A 6,508-nucleotide genomic window follows, 5' to 3' on the forward strand; every position below is an offset into this window, starting at 1 on the left:
TAAACACAAGCAGCAACATGGTCAAACTTCCCAAAAGACGTTGATTTAAACTGTGTTTGAGAATCTTCAGTGGCGTTTTTACGTCAGCTGGCCATCGAAGGCTTTCACTTTGTAGGAATTAGTTATTCTGTATTTGCTGCATATATCTTATATAATTCATCCCATCAAACCTCTTCCATTATGTTGGACCTCAAACCTGATCCAATACTCACCAGAAATAAACATTATCTTAACACTTCCCTTCTTCTTGAGGTAACATTATTTTGTTTCTTCCTCATCTGTTGATTATTTTGGCAAGAGGTTTTTTTTGTTGTTAATATTGAGCTCCACTCAGCTGACGTATCATCTCACTAAAGAAAACAGCAGTGCAGGAATTTGTCCTCAGAAGGGTTTGCGATGCCTTTTTACTTCATATCTTGATTAAGGTTAGGAACTTGAGTAAAAGAGTTGAAGTACTTGTACTTCTACACAACACTTTTGCCATCTCCAGGCATTGGGTTTTTTAAAAAAAACCACAATATTTCTTAGCATGATATAATTCTAAATTCTGTCTATTACATTTCAATACCATAGCATAATTATGTTTAAACTGTGGGCATATGTGTAATTTAACGTTTCACATTTTATAAAGTATCACATAAATCAAACCTGTTACAGGTTAAAAATAAAATAAAAACAGCAGTATTCACCACAGTGGGTAATATCGACAAAGATGAATCCATTACTAGTGTTCTTCCATTGCAACTACTGTATATTTTAGCTGTCTTGGGGCGAAGCACATAATTGGAGCTGTCACAAGAGCCATAGACCACTGAGGAAGTACAAGCAAACTATGCATAACTGAAGCAATGTGACATATTACATAAGGCAGTGAGTCCAGAACAAACTCTGCCCAGATAAATGAAAATAAGAACAAACTAGTTAATTGTTTAATACAATGGTGCTTTTCACCAATGAAGCAGACAGACGTGCTACTTAACCGTGTTAATGGAAGAACAGCAGCCTCACATTGGCAGCGAGGTGGCTGTTCCAAACCACTTCATCTGTCCTCTTCCAGTCTGGTTACCATACACCTATGCTAGTGTTGGACAACACAGGTTTTGGAATAAGAAAAGCATAATTCTCTCCTCCCTCCCTCACTTTCCCCTCACTGTGTCTCTATGTCGCTCTCTCTCTCTCTCTCTCTCTCTCTTTCTCTCTCTCTCTCGCTCTCTCCTCGTGCACTACCCCACACATACCAATTTGCACAGATGAAAAATGTCAAGGGCAGACCACCTGGCTATTTCATGCCTGGTCAGAGGAAAATCTTCCCATCTTCATCAATGAGGTGCAGTGTGCAGAGCGTGCTCTGTCCCACTCACATATCATAGCCATTAGACAGGCATGTGCTGGGCTGCTTCCAGGGCAGAGCTTGCCGCTCCACGCACTGAAGTCCCATTCAAGGTAATCTACACCACCCCAACCAATTTCGCAGGTGCAAAAATGTGTAACAAGGAGAAATTGAGACTTATTGCACTCTTCAGATGATCCTTGGTCAAAGTCCACAGTGCAGAATGGTTCGTTCCACAAGCCAAGAAGCTGTTGTGTCAGAAATGAAAGAATAGATAAGGCCTTTCCTCTTCTGTGCCTCAAGAAAAGCCTCCACTTCTGTCCGTCATTCGTGAGACTCTATTACTCTATTTCATCCCCTTTTATGTGTATATTATAACAATGAAAATATGCTGACTATAGGTTTTTCTTCTCTCTACAGATTTGGAGAACTGCCTTGCAGTTCGTGTTTTTGAATCTGGGGTGTGTTCACACGCATCAAGATTGGTTCAGTTTAAAATAAACCTTGGTATGACTCCTGTGTTGGTGGGCTATGGTCTATGGGAGTATGAACACTGCCATCCACACCATTTTCCTTGCCAAACAAGTGGGCCGAGTCCATTTGATAAAACAGATCTTCATCCACTGGCCAATGAACTGAGAAGGTTTCACATGGACGGTAAACATAGAATAGATCAAAAATCTTTAAGAAGACCAGATATAGGATTTGTATTTGCTCTATTTATAGTGCGTCACTGGATGTGATGGATTTTGAAATGCTGTTTCATCACAGTTCATTGTAATTTATTAACATAATGGAGAACTTCCACTGTTTAAACTGTCAGCTGATGAAAATCCCACCACAACAATCCAATATGCCATTTGTTTATGTGTATACTGGCAGACAGTATTCTGTTCATTTATTTTAGTGACGTTTTCAGCAATTACAATATGGCCAATTTATGACAATTTTATGTCTAAATAATAATACATCTGTATATCTGTATATACCCACATGAGCAAACTTTGGTAGGAGTGGTAGAAAGAGAGGCTGGAGCCACATAACGTCGTTACATGCAGTGGTGATATGAAAGTATGGAAAATGAGAAAAAGAAGGAAAGTAGAGTATTGAAGTTCCCTGTCAGCATGTCTTTTGTTTATATTTTCCAAACTGATGCTGAAAATGCCAGAGTGAGCACAAAATGAACTGGACCAAAGTATGCAGGGGTTTTTTTTCTTCTTCTTTTTTACAACTTTGGCCTGACCAGGAAATCCCACTGCAAGTGTGAACACTGCTTTAAAGTCTCAAGGTAAACAGAGACATTAGCCACCTGGAACGGTGCTTAAAGTAAATATCATCAAAAATCACCATGCAACTCAGGTTTAGCCCCCGAGAGTGTATCAGACTGTCAACCTAAAGATGGCGTCTCACCGCCCAAAGTCAACAATAACAGAACACTCAGGGGGTCTGGACTGAGGCTTGCCTCTCCCCACAGCTTGTAAAATCGACTTTTTTTCTGAGCAGTTGGTGCAAATTAAGATGACTAAATCAGCTGAATGAGGCAGATATCTGTGTTTTGTCTTTGGTCAGAGACAAAGACTGTATTGTCCCTTTTCGTGGGTGTAATTTCGGCCATGTGTAACAATTGGTGAATAGAGGCGCAATCTTACTGTCTGGAGTTTACAAGTTCTCCATGCGCCTTTGTGATTTTTGCTCCAGGCCTTAGTTGGTGCCTGTTGTGTCAGTAGATGTGTTTGTGGGTGATTGCCTGCTTCACCCTGTTTGCTCCGTGATCGACTGGTGACAAATCCAAAATACTGCCTGTTGCCCAATATCCAGCTTCCGGATGCAAGGATTACTTGTTAAATATATAACTGGTGATTGCAAATAATCACAAGGCATTCTGGCCATCAAGGTCATTAACTTGTCATGAAGAATAGGAGGAAAACTACAATGTGCAACCTTGGTTCTGGGGGACTCACTGCCTTGTTGTTTTTAGAGTCTTCCTCTTCCAACACACTTGATTCAAAAGAATGACTCATTATTATTGTCCTCTGCTGAAGCCTGGTGGCAGTGGGAACCGACAGAAACCAGCTAAAACAAAAGCAAACGTCCTTACATGACCAGGAAACATAATATTCCAAGTGACTCTTTTTGCTAATCTACAAGTGCTGCTTGTTTAAACAAATGGTGCAAAATGGGTTCACCACAGCAATGCGATAGTGTTCTCTCTCTCACGGTCCACACAGTTCATTACATGTCATTAATATTCTGTTTCTCTCATGTAGTCTGTGCAGTCTCTGTTCTCTCTTTGTACCTTGGTGCAGGATAGCTGATCTGAGCCTCGATCAGCTCTGCACTGTCTCTGTCCTATTCTTTTCCCTCTTTCTGTCCTCTAACATCAACAAGAACAGCAGGAAATCTCCACCTCTGGGCCTGGTTCTGCAGGTTTCGTCCTGTTAAAAGGCACTTTTTCCTTTCCATCGTTGCCTATGGTTGCCTTGAGATAGTTAAGCTCTCGGTGGCACTATATAAATACAATGGAATTGATAAATGCATCAAACATTATATGTCTTATACCTTCAGGACACTAAATACAGAACCTTTTTTCTAAAGGGTTGTCAACATTCAAATTACCTAAACCTAACACAAATTAAAAGTTTTTCTAACAAATCCAAACATTACGTCAACCGTTTTTATGATAAACAAACTGCAGTAATATAATTCTGTTTATGTTGGATGAACCTAATCTGCAAATCATCTGTCTTCAGAAGGAACAACAATCTGCATTTCATATTAAGTTTCGTATTTTTAATTGCTCTGAGATAATGATGTTATTTGTATTGATGCTCTCCAGGTGGCCAGTCTGTTTTCAGTCTGTCGTTTTTGGCTCCAGGGATCGCTGACATTTCACTGGTGGTAGCAGTGACTTTGTACAACATCATGTCTCATGACTCATTTTGCCCTCCGTCTTGTTATGATGGCAGGCAATCCCCCTTTTTGATGGTACACTCACACAGAAAGTCACACTAAGACTTTCCTTTACCCTTACTCATTTTGGTCCGGACATCACGGGTGACCTGAGTGAGACGTCAACACAAAAACAAATCATCAAAGCAATTCAGCTCAGGTCTGAAAATGTTCCTGTGTGGACACTGTGATCAAATTAACTCGAATGGACACCACGGGTTGGTTTTGAACATTATCATCGTGTGCAGTAGTAAAAAAAAAAGAAAAAGAAAAGTAGAGTTGCACATTTCCTGAGTTGTGCTGTCTGAGCGAGGTGTGAGGACGACCCGAGCTGCTGCGGTTCCTCCTCCAGGTGGAGCCGACTGTATAATGTGCCAACAAACATACTTTACAGGGTGCTTTTGGATGGAGTTACAAGAGTTTTTTATTTTGTGGCGCTACCGCCATTTCCCAGGCAAAAGTTTTAGAATTTTTCTCTCTTTCTTTCTCTCCGTCCTTGCGTGCCATGTCATTTTGGATTAGCAGCCTAAACTTAGTTCTCACTGTAATTAAATCTATCCAGATGGGGAATGGGTTCACTTTCATCCACAGTGTCTTGTTAGCCCTTTCTCCTATTCTTTTTTTTATTTTATTTTAATGACAAGTGCCCCCACTCATGTAAGCAGATGAGGACGAGCTCCGACTCACGAGACACATCATCCCTCCACATGTGTGGGTCCTCCTGGGTGCTGACAGACACTCTTTGTACGCATCTTTAAATCCTTCTCTTCTGGCAGGTGACAACGAGCTGCCGAAATCTTTTTCTTCACCCTCATCAGTGACTCCATCTTTCTGTGATTGTCTCGCTCTTCCTCTCCATTTCCTGGGACACCGTGTTGATTTTCATTGCAGTCTGGTTGCACTTTGTGCCACTTGTCAACTGTAATTTCTGCTCCCTTCCTGTGTGTGACTGCATTCGTGCTGTTTTTATAGCTCTAATTGTTTCCATTGGATGCAGTTCATCATACATTAGCCATGGCACCATGAACATACAGTAACCACTTTGTACTGTCCTTGTAAAACTTCACATGCTCAGAAACAGAAATAGCCATTAATACATGTACCAAAACTGTGTTCAAGTCAACCAAGAAATACCTTTGGATTCAGTTTTTTTTTTTTGCTGCATGTTTTGCATTTGCACAAAGACAATTTGATTGTGAGGACCGTCTGGAAAACTCCCTTGATGAGATTGATCGCCAATGCTGGAAACTAAGAACCCCCATAATGAAAAGAAAATTATTCTTTCACTGCAGACCTTTAAAGTGGAATCTTGGCACATTGTGAACCTTTGCACTGGTACAGAACCACACTCAATAACCTCTTTTCATGTTGTGCAGGATCCCAGACACATTTATTGAGGTTTCTGTGTGCGCATGTGCTTCCAGAACAAATGTTCTCAGGCTCCAGCAGTTGAACCATCCCACCATTTCTATGCATTATCCTGCGGCCCATGTCCATAAAATGCAAACATGTGGACGCTGATTTAGCGCTGCCAAAACATTATAGAACAAATCTTTCTCCTTTAGTTTCCTTCCCTTGCACTCTCACCGAGCTCTCACTGTGGTCTCACACCTCTCCCCCTTCCTCTTCTTGCTGTAAATGTCAAATAGATTTCTGCTGATGGACGTCAACTCGGCTAGTTTGTGTCCATCACAGTTAGAAGGCGATGGGACATTTGGAGGACAGTCGGAGCGCACGTTGCTTTGGGTCAGAAAACTGGAGAAGGTGTAATTTCCTGGGTATAGAACCCAGGTGGACTCTAAAAATAATCTGAGGTTGCGCTTGCAGCTTGGAAAATGACTGTCTGATTAGAGGTACCTGTGCCAAGAAAATCTCTGCTCTAGTCTTGGCCCGGCGGTGTGCAACGCCGCTCACTGGGTAGACTGTGGCACTCAGGCAAGCCAAGTTTATAGATCATGCCGTCTGAATAATCCAGGAATATAATAGACAAATATGGAAGCCTAAGAATTCTAAATACTTTTCTGTGACAGGCAAAGAATCGCCGGAGTGACGAGAGACAAGAAAAGCCATAAATTGATATAATTACACTGAGCAATACTGGGGAATAGATCACACGAACACACACACACACACACACACACACACACACACACACACACACACACACACACACACACACACACACACACACACACACACACACACACACACACACACACACACACACAC

This window comes from Lipophrys pholis, assembly GCF_963383615.2.
Source record: "Lipophrys pholis genome assembly, chromosome: 15".
NCBI lineage: Eukaryota > Metazoa > Chordata > Actinopteri > Blenniiformes > Blenniidae > Lipophrys > Lipophrys pholis.